Consider the following 16,773-nt stretch of genomic DNA (forward strand, 5'->3'; position numbering starts at 1 on the left):
TTCAACAGATTTGTTACTAGTTTTTGATCAATTTGATTGTTTTAATATAATGGTCAATGTTATATTGTTGATCTTTAATTTTTACATCATCTGAAGCATGTGTTATCTCAAAGTATCTTTTTAGTGCAAAATAGTTTCTCCCACCACAAGCTACACACAATTCTGTTATTCCTTTAAAACCAACTCCACAAACCAGACAAGGTTTTGGGCCAGTACTTCCACATTGAACACTGTCAAAGAAGTGCACAGTAATCACTGCAACGTTTTTTTCACAAGGTGTAGTAGACCCCATCATCAGCCACTTGCAGCTGTTATATACTATTAGAAAAAGTCTAATTAGATGATAGCCTAATTAGAGAAAAACTATTATGTATATTAAAGAAAAGTAATCATGTAGCATGGGTCGAAACTAGATTACCGCAACAAAAGTATCAAGATCTCACTGGGAACAAAATCATATAACCAAAATAAAAAACATTTAAATCTTTTTGTCAGATAACTAGAAGCAACGCAAGATGAGATTACAAGGTTATCTGCGATTGAACCAAAGCACATCACCAAATCAGATTTTGACAGATTACCAGGTGACAGAAAACAAATACCATATGAGTTACAACTGCATGATTTTATCAATAAGGAAAGAATGAATTTATCAAAAATGGTGCGTCTCACGGTTTTTTCAGCATTTTAGATTAATGGCAATGGAACATTTATTGATTCACAATGGATGACAAACGAGCATCTGCTATCGTTAATGATCATGTTGATGACAACAAGTATATATTCAGAATAAAATTTATTGCTGAACATGTTTGTGAACATGGTTCACTTTATATTATTCCTGATAATCTTGACCCTGTTAAGGAATCACGGCGATATAACAATGTTGTCAAAGTAGATAAAAATTCTAAAGCAGGTATTTTCACCAGATGACAAACCATACTACAATGATGCATATCCAGTTTCCGCAGTTGTTCATGCACGTTGTCATCTAAATGAACCAGATATAGCTGCTCTTGCTCCGATAAAAACAGGCTCGCTAAATTGCATGGCTCCATGTGGCGGAGAACATTTTGCAAACTCGAGATGAGGAAACGGACTAACATAATCAATAATATTAATAATAAACAACTGGGAAAACTCTTATTAGTGGAGCTAAAATAAATGATGTTATTTTAGAAAAAAATATTAAAGATTCCAAAAACTGTAAAAACAACTGATGAGATTTTGTACAATTCTGGTAAACACTGTAGTAAAGGTGCTCCAATAATTGTACATAATCATAATTAACATACATGGAACGACTCGGTGACAAAATTTCCAAGGGAGAGAATAATAGATTTTATGGCGGTGAGGAAAGCTACAGCATAAGTAAGCATTACCATGCATCAGCCTGGCAATTTCACTGAGATGACTCTGAGTCGGATGAATCAACATTTGATTTGTTTCTTCTGCCATCTGGGGTTCTTTATCAGAAGGAATCACTCCAACAAAATATTAAACAAATTTGGGTAAAATTTAACATAAACAACTATGATTTACTCGTTAACTGTTTCATAATGTTGTCTGTTGTGGCTTATATAGCCCCCCCCCAAAAAAAAAAAAAAAAAAAATTGGCGTCCAACTCCAAAAGAATTTCTCGATGATGTATCTATCAGTCTTATGTTGAGTTTGGCTATGGTGGTCTTTGGAACACAAATACAGTTCCTCTGACATGATTTTTGTTGACAATATTACTGCCTACCCAGTGGCTTTTCTTGGGTTTTGTGAGTGTCATCGTTACTTTGAATGATTCGGACACCCAACACACGAAATGACACGAGTTATAATAAACAGACCACTACCAAATATCGATCTTACTGGATTTGCCGAGACTGAAACATTCGTGTTTTCATCGAGTGTTCATCCTGTGATACCAATTTGGTTTGGTAGACACTTTAATAAACCGGATACCAGAGCAATCTCAATGACGTGCAAAAAATTCAGCATGGTTGGGCTCCAATAGCGCTATTACGATACATGCTTGATGCTAAGATTCTCACATCATTAACTGTAACCTCTGCGATAATTTCATACAAATCACACAAATCTGTCTGGTTACCACAAGACGACAAAGATATCTGCATAAAAATTATCGGCAGGTTTACTCCGGGTTCATCATCTAATGCACGTCGTTGCACAACATTAATCATGGATCCAGCCAAATTAGACTTTGTTGTCAAGGACACAGTGGTGCGAGATGTGTTGGTGTCACGTAAAAATGCGTTCATGCAAGATAGAAAAAACGTAGGTACAATAATTATCTACTACGAGGGCAATTCTCAGTTTACTCATTTGTGATCATCTGTGTTGTCATACTCATCAGTAAGCCTAATATCGATGATCAGCAGATTTCCCAAATGATGCTGTTAGAGTCGCCAGTTTCTTTCTATAATAGTCGTAAGATGGCTCTTGTGAAACCATTTATCGAAGAAGACGTCAACTGGGGGTCATGGCAAATAAAACACAAACAAATACGTAAATATTCTGAACCCGCTGACGTCAAAACACCTGATGTTTATTATCGCAGTGGTAATTTATCAGAATCATCATCATCGCCATAAGTAAACTATCTAATCACGAGATATAGCACGGTCTGTCTTAACGGTCCAGGTGGTTCTGGTTAAACAACACATGCGATAGAATTATTTAAGAACTTGATTGTGTTGACGCCAACTCACCGTCTTGCCAGAGAGATGAGACAACGTGGTGTCAGCGCATGTACATATAATAGTTTCTTTAGATGGTGAGGTGATGCATGGACCCCCAAACAAATGGGTTAGAAATATATCCCGAGAATAATTATCTGGGATAAGATTTGTACAGTATCTAAAGATGTTTTCGAAATGTTTCTTGATTGGTTATCAGCAAAATCTACTGCAATTATCACGTGTGGCAATCATGGACAGCCTCCGCCAATTACAGGCAAATCACCACACGAATGGTTGATCAACTATGTTGGCCACTATGAAGAAGTTTTGTTCGACCATCGATCACAGGATGAACAACTACGACAACTGAAATCGTTAATCAGATTACAACCCGACAATATTCAGTGTGAAATACTGCGTACCGTAATTTCAGAGACTCCATTGTCAGATTTCTGGAACTTACGACGCCCTAATGATCTAATAGTTGTATCCAGGAAAAACGTTCGTGATTCACATCAGCGTAAATTATTTGAGCTTCACAAGGAAACATTTCCTGATCAACTAGTTCCATTATGTTACCGACCAACAGACACACGCCGACAAAATATACTCGATATTCCGACGGCAAACAGAGTTTGCAGAAAACAAAAACTCGTTCTTGATATCCTCGAGGTTCCAGTAGAGGGTGTACAACAGGCGTTGTCATTATACCCATCATGCTGGACTCTGGGATGTGCAATAACAATTCATTCGTCTCGGATTAACAATATCAGATACTAATATCTGGATTGTCGATGATCGCATCGGATGATCAAATTTAGTTTATCTGGCTGTGTCTAGAGTAACAAAAATTATCTCAATTACACAAGGTTGTCTATATGATGGAGCTGCCAACAGCATCACAAACAATAACAGCGTCATCAGGAATTATCAAGGCAGTGAAGACAAAATTATCTGGTTATGCGAGAGATGAACAAAAACTATTAGGCCAGTTTGATCTTGATATTGAACTTATCAAGACGCTGAAACAACGACAAAAATAACCATTGCGCATGCTCTAACACAATAATGTTGTGGCAATATTTTCCTAATGATGTACAACAATTTACCTTGAACAGACTTGATAGTAGTCTCTGCCACATACGCGTAAATGTCTCTCTGACATGTCTTTAATGTAACAGACGTAGAGGAGCTTCGTTCCTGAACACATGTGATTCTTGTTAGAGTTTTTATTGATGCGGGGGGGGGGGGGAGGAGAGTCCCCGCTAGCGTCTGCGACAATCTGGTGGTAGCTGGGTGTTTTCAGGAATTACCTGTAATTGTTCACGCACAAATCCACGTTGAGGGGCTGTTGAATCTAGTCTTTATATTGGTGGCTGAATAGTAGATCTTACCATGCTGAAAAGTATGTGTTGTTACACTCCACACGGGATCAGTTGCTCTTGCTGCACCACCCTCAAGTTCACCAGGTTTATATAAATACCTCACTGTTACTTTATTACCCAACACGGGTTGTTGTAGCTGATCTGGTGAATTTCGTCGCATGTGTTTTTTTCACAATGGCATCAGCAGGTTTCATGTTAATTCCGCTCGTGACTTCGTTGTTTAACGCGGCCACCATGTGAGGTAACCTCACAACCCATTCACGAGATCTGTCCTGAACGTGTAGCAATTCGTGGGTATATTGATGTCCAAAGAGTCGATGTGCACGTGTTTGATTAAATCGCTCAATGATTGCCAGATCTCGATGTATCGCGGTGTGTCCACGTCTGATCTTAGCGTGTTGTTGCTGAATCAGTGTCGTTACTGCACCGAGAAATTCTTTGCCAGGATCCACCTGTAGCAATTGTGGCCAGCACAATGGTCCACGTTGATAAATCGTTCAAACGCTGCTGAGACCTCAGTTGCTGTTATAGACGATAACAGTTCAGCCTTTTTGTATCTGCTTACAACATCTACGACAGTCAACGCGTATTTGTATGTGCGCCGTTTATACACTTCATGTGGTAAAAACAAGATATCTGCCTGGTGAACTTCGTTGGGTGTGCTGACATGAAACTGTTCATGTTGAATCGTTTTGGGACATGGAAGATACATTTGCCATATTTGCCTGTCGTGATAGCCAATCTGCGGCTACACTTCGTGTGAGACCTTCTGCATCGGCGAGTTTTTAATTGCTGATGTACTTCTCCAGCATCCGATTCTACTATAATAAATCGACTCCATTATGTAATTGTTGGGGTCTAATTGCCAGCTCCCAACACTATTTTGCTTTTTATCGCCGTTCTTATCAACCAATTCGCGAGTGATTCTCTTATGTTTTTATTCTTTATCGAATTCAGCGTGTGAATTAACTTGACATCCGCGATATGTCATTGTTGAAGATCTTAATTTTTATACACGATTTACTTGTAAATGCCGGCGTGTTATTTCTCAACGTGGTTGCTCTCAGAAATTTCGTACCAGTGATTTTCTTTCATCGAACACAATATAAACTCATGATTATAAATAATATTATATCTGTACAATATGAACGTGATTGACTTTTCAGAAACACGTGAGCAAGCACCGGTTAAAAATCATCAAATGTTACCAAATTCTATTCGAGCTATTATAGTTGGTCCATCTGGTTCGGGTAAAACCCAGTTGATGCTCAACCTCATATGAGGTGGCTCAAATGGAAAAACTTTATTTAGTAGCGCCATCCATGGATGACCAAAGCCGCTATAATGTTCTCAAGGAATTTAATAAATATGCAGCGGCAGAGGACGATGTTATTGAATTTATCACAGACATTGATGAAACACCGCCCGTCGATGATCTTAACGGGGATATCAACAGTCTCGTGGTTTTACGATAATGTCACACTTGACAAACAAGCAAATCCAGCCAGAATATTTTCACGGGGAAGACATAAAAACACGTTATTTACGTCACTCATCGGTATACTCAGATTCCCAAGTTAATTAGAGATAACTAATTTTTTGGTTATTTTTAACGGGGTTGATACACATACGCTGCGAAATATTTATACGACATGGTGTCCCGGCGACATGGACATAGGAAAGTTTAAAGATTTCTTCAAACATGCTCAGAAAACCCCGCATGGATTCATCACGATGAGTTTATGCGATCCAGCAACACGTTATCGAATTGGTCTAGATAAAATCTTTTATTAAAGAAATACATTTGTTGTATAATGAACCAGAAAAAAAAATATATTAACGAAATTATCTCTACGATCGAACAGTTGCAGCAAGATGGTCTTGCGGTTCAAATCGATGTTGAAAAAATCAACGATTATTTTGAGATGATACAGCAGCGACGTGAAAAGGGCAGATATTCACTCGAGATTGAGTATAGATTTATCAAATTACTCCAATACGAAATGGAATTGTCATTGGCGATTTACACGAACAACATGATATAGCTAAATGTATTCCATTGGCAAGCGCGGTTGAAAAAATGCGATCAGATTTGTCTTGACAATATGAAACCTGAGCGGCTGTAAGTGCACGTGCGAAACAACTAAAGCGACTTGTGTTAGAATCTATTAAGACCCCCACAGAATGAGAAGAATATCCCAAACAACAACAAAAATTAACGGTAAAAAAATTAACGACAAAATTTTTTTGTTTTGTTTTGTTTTTATTTATTTGTCACTGGTCGAGAGAGGCCTCAGGGTCTGTCATGTACATACAAATTAACGGTCAATTCTTTACCACGTGTGTCCAATAAATTACCGTCTTGTTCGGTTAGACGAAAACGAATGCGTGATAGCGATAGATTATGACATCGTAAATAAACAGGATTAGTTGGCACCGATACAGTCAAATGACCCGGCGGGACATCTAGAGAAAAAGCTGTAAAGAATATATCCCTGCCGGGCCTGCCCTAATGCTTGCACAGACGCGGTATAGCTACCACCGACTGCGTCACAGACCAGATTTACAGAAATCGTCGATATGATGTTGATAATGTCCGGTGATAAATGACGATCACCACCTGCCGGATCGTTTTTATGTCGGAGAATACTTGGAGGGGTTGTGATTTCAACAATGCGGCATAGATCTTTGGAAAATATTTGTCAGTTATGTCATTGAGATCCTTCCTCATTTTATCGATATCCAACCCAGGTATTTTGAACGTACGCAATTGGTCTTCGGTGACTTTATAATGATCAAGAAATATTTTTTTAAAATATAATTGGGTTCATTACGGGCTGTTCTGATAATATTTCCTGTTAAATTTAAGGCATCTGCGTTCACACGGTTAAGATGTAATATTTACTAATACTTTTTGGGTTAAGATCATTATTCGGATATTCAATCACATACAGCTCAAGTAGCGCTCGTAGACTACGTTGTATATTTTCATGTTCTTTAACAAACGCGCTGGCGATTTCTTCTACTTAAGGAATTAATGTGCTATTATCTTGAATTGACCATCTGGGGAAGAGTCTATCATACTCTGGTTCTCTCACAAAAGTAAACGCTTTCAGCCAATAATCAGATCGCGTTGATTGTGGTGGTCCAGTATAAATCGGGGCTTCCAGCAGCCATCCCAGCACGGTTCTGATGAACGACTTATATATGTCAACGGCGTAATTGGATGCTGCCTAATCCCCACTGATATTTCTACGGCAGCACTCAACGTTGGTTCGTGTACTTTGATAGAGACCTTTGATTCTTTTCCTGTTATTGATTTGATTCTACGTTGAAGTTCTTCATTGATTTGTTCGATTTGATATGATCCTGTTGGGATGGTAACGACCTCCCAGATTGGGACTGTCTCGGCAGTTCATTCAGTGGTGGTTTTATGGGAGAATACTGGTGACTTGTTGGTGAATAATTCACCAAATAATTTTTCTCCGATATTTGGCCAACTATAATAAAGTCATAATTGTGCTGGATCAGATACACGTTTGAACATTTTTATTATATTCGCTTGATGTTTTAAGAAACGTTCCAACATTGATCAATATCACCAACGATGATGGGCGAGTTCACTACCCGCTATCTGCAGCTTGATTTATTATTTTACTGACACTTGCTGTCATCACTTCAGTGCTGGGCAGTTTTACTGGAATGTTTACTTGTGCTGAGCAGTTTTACATGAATGCTTGCTCTAGAATAATTCACATTCTGCTGTGGTTTTCGTCGTACTAATCGAGCGAGTCTGTCTTTGACCGCAGAAAATGCTTACCAGAAAGATTACCAACAGTGTCAATAGCCTTATCACGAACAACTTCGATCGCTTCCATACCTAATGTTTTGCAATCGGGATAGTTTTTGGTCCTATCCTTCTAAATAAACCTTGAACAACGTCACCGAGTCCATCTCCGTAGATCATTTTATAAACCGGTAATCGTGAATTTATCACCCTGATGCTTTCAGGTCTACGTTGGGCATTGTGTATAATAATGTTATTTTGTTATCGCCGAATTTATTTATCACTCACTGTGGTAATCGTCGGTTTCTTCATCTATCAGCGCCCGATAGACGACACTGTCAATGACGCCACCGGTAAAAAGAAGCTTACAAATAGAGACTGCTTCATTGATGATTTCTTGCGAATTTTTGCCGGCTCATCTTCCACCAATCAGAATTTCTAGTCGATGAACATCAGCGAGGATGTTATTGGGACAAAATTTTTCCTGAATCACCGGTGATTCAGCTATCATATTACCACTTTGTTTCCTACGACGTCGATCGCGAGTGGCAAGGCCACTTCCGGTTGCTCCTTTATGTGGTTCTTCTTGCTCTACACGAGGCGGTTCAAATTTTAATCTTTTGGTGATAATATGTCTCAAATTAATGGGGATACTCTAGCTTCTTTGATCTGTTTCTCAAATTCTTCAAATAAAGGCTTAAATTCACCACTAATCTGAGTTATACCATGATGCTTTCGAAAAATGAAACGAGTCCAGTTTTTTGTGACATCGGCGGTCTCTGGATCTAATAGTTTACTGCTAATTTGATATCCTGTTACAGCAACCGCTATACGGTTTTCTCAAAGTGGTTTCTTAGAAGGCTCCTGTTCTGGTTCTGACTCGACAAGATCCCTTATATCACCAATCTCAACATGTGCTTGTTATTTACAAGACAGTGGGTAATTGGTAAGAGCGTTCAGATAAACTTTCGATCGGACTTCATGGGTTCGAATTCGAAAAACGTGATAGACACGTTGTCAGTGTCTGCGACAGATGCTATTACAGCGGAAGGCTCCAGCCTCGCCTCGAAAGTTAACCGGAGATTCACTAATAAATGAGAGGGGTTGAGGAGAACTATCAAAATATTATAGCAAAGTCATTATAGCAAAAATGCTAATAAAAGCATTAAAGCAAAAAATGCTAATAAAATATTCACATGAAAACATCATGATGTGTTACATATAGTTTATGTTACTGTTCGTTGGTCATTCCAACGGTTCGATGTATTTTTTTTGCGTCATTTATTTTCACCCATGGCTGGCTGCCCTCTTTTCTGTTGACCCCCTCCTTCTGCTTCCCTGTATTATGGGGAGTTGTATAGTTTTACGGCGTGAAATGCTGACGGTACGGAAAGTTAATGAAGAGAAACCATGCAGATGTCCGGTTTGAATGACAATTGGAAAGTTTTGAGATCTGTGGTCTTGTATTAATTAGAGTAAAATTATTTATAGAATGGACACGTTGGGCTTTCTAATTTACAACAGAAGTTGTATGGAAGTCTTTGGAATTCTTGGACAATTATTACTTCAAGCGGAATCGCGCCAGGGTTTGACATCGCTCGGTCAAGTTAAACCCTTGGATTGTTACAGTCAAAGTGCCTTAGAGCCAAGCGGAAAGAAAGTTAACATGGACATGGTATCATAGAGCCAAATGGGAATTTAACATGGACATGGTATTATAGAGCCAAATGGGAATTTAATATGGACATGGTATTATAGAGCCAAACGGGAATTTAACATGGACATGGTATTATAGAGCCAAATGGGAATTTAATATGGACATGGTATTATAGAGCCAAACGGGAATTTAACATGGACATGGTATTATAGAGCCAAATGGGAATTTAACATGGACATGGTATTATAGAGCCAAATGGGAATTTAATATGGACATGGTATTATAGAGCCAAACGGGAATTTAACATGGACATGGTATTATAGAGCCAAATGGGAATTTAACATGGACATGGTATTATAGAGCCAAACGGGAATTTAACATGGACATGGTATTATAGAGCCAAATGGGAATTTAATATGGAGTTGGTCTTATAGAGCCAAGCGGGAATTTAACATGGACATGGTATTATAGAGCCATACAGGAACGTAATGTTAAATTTTTCGTCTGCAGTCCAACACACCACATATGCCATTCAATACGCAGTATGTAGTGAACAACACCGATTCAAGTGTACGGTTCCGTCTGGAGGACTCGAGAGAGGATCTGTGATTTGTATAGCTAAGTATTTTTGCTGCTAACTTAATTTATGGATTGTGGAAGGGTCTTGTTGCAACAACTGAATCCACGAAATTGATATCATGGGAATAATACACTAAACGATGAAATCACGAACGAGCTTCTAAGGAAAATGTAGTTGGATTTAGATAGCCATGCAGAAAGATTGGATGGGCCAAAAAGTACAACAGTAGTGTAAAATGTAATTTGTGAGACGAATATCATCTTATATACTTCCGTGATATATATGACAAAGCATAAAATCTCAATGAGCTCAAAATCAACCCCACCCCCACCCCACCCCCGGGGCATAGAACACGTTTTCGGTTTTGAGAAGTTTTCGGTTTGCTTAGGTTTTCGAAGATGTGAAAAAGTATTTTTCTACGCGCTTTTATGATGAGAGAGAGAGAGAGAGAGAGAGAGAGAGCATACGTGTCAGTGTGTATAAGAGTATACAAAATTAAGAAAGTCAAATACATATATGAAAAATTAGCGGGACAATATAAGTTCCTTCTGAAATTCACATCCTGTCACATGAATAAAAGCAGTTGCTCCAACTTCAGTTTAGCGTATTGTCAGCCGTAATATGTGTCGGCGTGCGTGTCAAATTTTGTTTTAACAATGCATGCCTTTGGGACATTGTTGGGGTTTGTCTCACAGATGAGCCCACTACAGCATTAGCTAAACGTAATTAATCTGTTCCGGCGTGTGTCAGGAATTTAGCAGCTAAAAGATATTTCCAAGTTTAAAGAGGATCTGCTGCATAGATTTTACTTTGTTTGATACGAAACGTCACACATTTTGTAAATTAAGCTTATATTGATCTAATATGGCTGAAAATCACATTTAAAGACAGCCAAACTGTGACGTACGCAGGTGTTTCTTCGTCTAATGATGTGATACATGAAAAAGGTAATGATTAAGGAATCTAAACTAAAACAAATTCATAAATTATAATACCCTGCTTAATGCATCTGCAATCCAAACACTGCGCAGTAAAGAAATTTTCATTAATGCAATTGAATTGTGATTTAACAGTAACATTTCTTTGAGTTATGCAATGTTAATGACATAATAAACAGTTATTATATGCTCATTTTTCCCGTTTAAATGTACATTGTCTGAATCGTTCAGTACGATATTGCACATCATATTGCATTCACGTGCATAAAGAAGCTACTTTCTATTGTAAACAAACAATGGACGCAGAAGTCAGCACTTTTGATTTGTTAACAAATCATGTACGCTCGCGTTTTTGTTGATTAAATTTGTTTCCGAATGAAGTAAAGCAGATGTTTCGTGGGCTGCCACATACCAGCTGCTTTGGCACATTCCGCGTTAACATTTTTTGATACAATGTTTCGGAATTACCTGAGCCATGTCATAGGTTCTCATTCTTGATTACACATTTCGAAATTGTACTGTAATTTCGATGCAATTACATCCTCCTTACTGCAGTAATGTGCGCAGTAATAATGTTGTTGGGTAATGATGAATCTGCGTTTGTGTATTTAGTTTGGAATACGGCATACATTCAGTTACTTTGTTTCTTGTAGTGCATTTTGTTAATATAATTAAGCTTTAGGTAATTAAGAAAATGAGCATATAATAAAAAGTTACGGAATTTGTATGGGAAAATATGAACTCGTTTTGTTGGATGGATATACATCCCGAAAACTCGTTCATATTTTCCCATATAGGCATTAGCCTATAATTTCTGGTCAATTTCCAAAAATGATAACTTTATCAATTATATTGAATGCATATTCATTCTTCCATCATTAATATAAAATATTACTGTGATTTAAATTTGCTGCAAGCATTGACTGGATATTACCATCTAGGCTATAATGCATAATTAATCCAGCTTTTGTATAATGATTTTGAGACGCCCCTTATTCTCTCATATCAACTTACTTTAAGCCATTTTCCATATAGATTAGAAAAATCTAGCTCTATGGTACCTTTTGTCCTGTCTTCTGTGTCTTTCTCAGTCTTCTTCAACAAAATAATCTCGTGTGTACCGGTAGATTTTCTACAAATCACATTTCTTGTTCTGTCTTGGTTAATTTTATTGTTTACACTGCATTATGAGCTTCTCCGCATTTGTTCGAATATGTAAACTTTATTCCTGTGAACTATTTACAGAACTCAAAATGTCGTCGCCGTTTTTGAAATCTGGAAGTTTGACTTAGATTATCTAAGTCGATCCAAATATTTGGCATGTGCTTTATGGGTCAGAATATTTTTAAAAAATTTTACGAGGTCTTTTACTCCTTTTGAGTTTCCTGGAATTTAACAAAATAATAATGCTAGAGCGATCCTTTAAAGTATGTTTCGGTCTTATGGGGATTATCCAAGCGTAAAATTGAAGCTTTGGATCGATATTTTTGTTCGGTATTCGGAGTTGAGGGTTACGGTTTACTGGGAACATATGATGATGTTATAAAAGGAAAAGTTATGCATTGAAGAAAATCAGGTCTTTCAGGAGGTTTCGTTTTCTTGGGGGATATATATATATATATATATATATATATATATATATATATATATATATATATATATATATATATATATATATACGTAGCCCTCTTAGTAAGAGGGGTGGTTAATTGGATTATTTGGCTGGCGTTATCTAGGGAATAACCTCCCTCGATTTTACAGCCCAGTTGGAGTGGAAAGATAGAATATCAACAGAGTACTGAGCAAGACTATTGGGAAGAAATAATTAATTATGAGCCTCCTTAAACAAGAAAAATAACAAAATTTGATCAATAACAATTAATAGCAGGAACTCCAATTCAGTCTAAGTTATGTAAACAGAACTAAATAGCAGTGTCTAATTTGGATTTATTTCATCATAATAACGAGTGGTGAAAAGAGCGCAATGTCCACGGCTGATTGCATCACCTTCCTCCCTTGACCGTGTATCAACGTCTTCCTATTTCCTCGAGCCTTCCTATTCCGAACGCTTCATCCCCTTCTGGACTTCTAGTCCTTTATTCTGATCTCGTCACTCTTTTCTCGGAATTCCGTCTTTGCACTATCCCGTCTCTTCCCAGAAAGCTTTTCCTTAAGGACAAAATTACCCCTAAATCTCTGTATGTACCACTTTCTACACGTACATAAAATCCCTCACTTACATTACTCAGAAGCATAAATAACTACCCGAACACTGCATAAATTCCGAACCAATCCGACAGAACATCACCCCCAATAGCGAGCGGCCATAAATTAACACGTGAGCAGTATATCTAACATTACCGTATCTCTTTATCTACGCTACCACATGCTCGATTATTATTGCATAAAATTCACAAAATTCTAGCTCACAGCAATCCCTAACTTACAAGATTATTCAAACATTACAAAATCAGACATAAATATGCTATTATCGTTAACTCACGATAATCAGCGTCGTCCTAACAGACAACGGAAATTATTTCATATAACCCTGTGAAATCATACGTATATGAAAACTTGGATAGCATACAATTAGTCAGTTCTATCAATGAACTAGTAACTGTAAAATTAAAGAGATACATTGCATAACAACTCTAGCATCAACATATTTGCATGAAATTGAATAAACGATACATAATATAGATCCTAGACATGTCAAACACATTTGCACAAACAGCAATCAAAAATAGAAAATTACGTGAAAATTAAAATTACGTACCTTAATGTTGTTCTCTTTCAGAAATTATTTTATTACAAGACAGCCACCTGGTCCCCTTTTCTTGTTTAACGAGGACATGACTATTCTTTTTAGGCTTCCTCGGAGAAAAGCTTCTCCTCCCTCAGGATTTTGGACTAAAGAATTTCGACTATGGTCGTCACTTTAAACTCACATTTCTACTAAAGTGTGCGCCTTAATTTACTCTGGTCAATCGTAAACAGCGGTTCATAATTTTTTCCCAAGATAAGCTTTTCTTTCTTAGACAGCCTAGAATCTCTGAACTATGGTGCATATCAATTTCCCTTTGAAAATTATTATTTGATATGGGTTCCTATCAAGTGGTTATGGTTGGAAGCTCAAAATGTTTACTTTCTCAGGACAGCGTTGCAATGCCCTGGTCAAATCTCGCTGAGTCATAAATGCTAGCTTTTCAAGTTTTAACACTGACACGGGGGCGGGGGTGGGGGGGGGAGAGAAAAGAAGAAAGGTCGAAGTGACTCTTTACAAAGACTTTTCTGGCTTAAATGTGATAAAATTTTAATATTCAATGTATTCAATTTTAAGGTTCAATACAATTCAAAATTTGACACTTTACAATATATACCACCATGTCGGCCAATTCTGCGCGTCGGGTAAGTCTGCGCAATGATACTTCATTTCTCTAAACATTGGATCACGTGTTATTTTCGGTCAAAATTCCATTTTGTATCAAGAAAGAAAAATCGTACTTTAATCAAGAATAGTGATATTCATAAAGTGTACAAAAATAGCCCACATTTCGATTCGAAATGCATATGAAAATGTGATTTCTAAATGTCAACATGAAGACCCACTCCATGGCCTTCTTGAACGTGTAACCCATCAAATCCTATTGGCTATGTATCTTTTAGAATCATACAAATAAATACACTATTTAAAAGATGGAAATGTGTACCTTAAAAAATGCTAAGTCTTAATTCAAGTTTACTATTTTTACAAGAAACTATCCCACACGTTCATGGTGAAATTTAGGAATTACATTTTCATATGCGTTTATACTAGAAACATGAGATATTTTTTGTACAATATGGGATATTTCTGTACACGTTATGAAAACATTTTCATCAATTCAAGGACGATCGTTCTTTTAAAAAAAAATGCAAATTGGATTTTCGACCAAAAAGAACTCGTGATCAAATGTTTACCGAAATGACTTATCGTTGCTCAGAATTACATTACACGCAGAATAGTCCGACAAGGTTGTTGTTGGGTTTAACGCCTTTTTTCGGCACATGACAGGCTATACATTGCGGCCAGTATTAATGGTGGAGGAAGAACGCGGGAAATCCACGGAAAGAACCACCGACCCTCGACAAGCTACTGTCAAGCTTTCTCACATACCCACATTGGCCGAATCCGAGACTCGAACCCACGCTATCCCTAAATTGCAGCAAATACATTGTTTTATATCGAACCATCGTTAAACCCGGCTGACAGTATCGATGATATATATATATATATATATATATATATATATATATATATATATATATATATATATATATATATATATATATGTATATATTGTGTGTGTGTGTGCGTGCGTGCGTGCGCCGGCCAGTCAGCCTAGATCGGATGCCTCAGTGTGTCCTTGGGAAAGGACCTTAGCTCACAATTGCTCATTATGATATGAACAGTAATGAATTGAGAATACCATAAAATCCAACAACATTAAAAATCATTGGGGAGTTGTCTCTAATTGCGCGTTGGATAATAAGAGTCAAGTATATTCGAAATCTGTATAGAATATGCATAAATCAACCTCAGGTATCGTTGTACACACACACACACAAAAAAAGAAACCCGAGTACATGTATTTAATAAATAAAAGGATTTAAACAATTCCGTGACAATACATCCCCCCTTAAAAAAGTGGTAACTTTTTTAGAAAAATCACGGAATGGTGAATATAAGCAATTATAAAAACATTCAATTTTGAATAATGAACGAAAACTGATCTGCTAATTACACCTTACTTAAATAATCAGCAACCACATTTTCTGATCCGCGAATCTCCTTGTTTCGAAAACTATACGGTTGCAAAGACATCGCCCAACGCATCAATCCTGTGTTGGCGACCTTTGCCTTGTTCAAGTATAAGAGCAGCTGATGGTCTGTTTGTAAGGTAAACTCCCTCCAGAAAAGGTACGTATAGAATTTTCCTATCGCCCATACTAAGGCTAGGCACTCCTTCTCAATCACGGAGTAGTTCTGCTCCCTAGAGAGCAATTTCCTACTTTTATAGGCAATGGGCAATTTCATACCCTCTTGCTCCTGTAGCAAGACAGCCCCAAGACCCGTATCGGACGCATCAGTCCTCAGCGCAAAAGTTTTGTTCAATTCCGGCAACTTTAAGATTGGTGCACTAACCAGTTTCTATTTTAAAGCGTTAAACGCTTTTTCCTGGCACACACCTCAGGGAACTTTTTTCGATTGCCCTTTTCTAGTCACATCTGTTAATGGGCGGGCAATAACCGCAAAATTGGGGACATATTTCCTGCAAAACCCAATCAAACCTAGGAAAGACCTTGTTTTTTAGTTTCTGGCCTAGGTGCATCTCTGATTGCTATTTTGTCAAGGTGAGGTTTCAATTGGCCTAGTCCACTTACAAGATGTCCCAAACATTTTAGGTTAAAATACTCTATGCTACATTTGGTGGGCCTAGCTGTTAGATTGGCAGTGTGAAGTCTATCGAACAGATCCCTTAATATTTTAACATGCTCATCCCAGGTATGTGTATAAACCAATATATTATCTATAAAACTGTCGACGTTTTCCATACCGTTTGACAGTTTGCGCATGAGACGAACGCATGACTCACCAGCGTTGACTAAACCGAAAGGCATGACTTTAAATTGATAAAGACCTTTGGGAGTCGCGAATGCCGTTAACTCGCGGCCATTATAAGCGATTGGTAT

This window comes from Sinohyriopsis cumingii, chromosome 2 (genome assembly GCF_028554795.1).
Source record: "Sinohyriopsis cumingii isolate HCF-2022 chromosome 2, ASM2855479v2, whole genome shotgun sequence".
Taxonomy (NCBI): Eukaryota; Metazoa; Mollusca; class Bivalvia; order Unionida; family Unionidae; genus Sinohyriopsis; species Sinohyriopsis cumingii.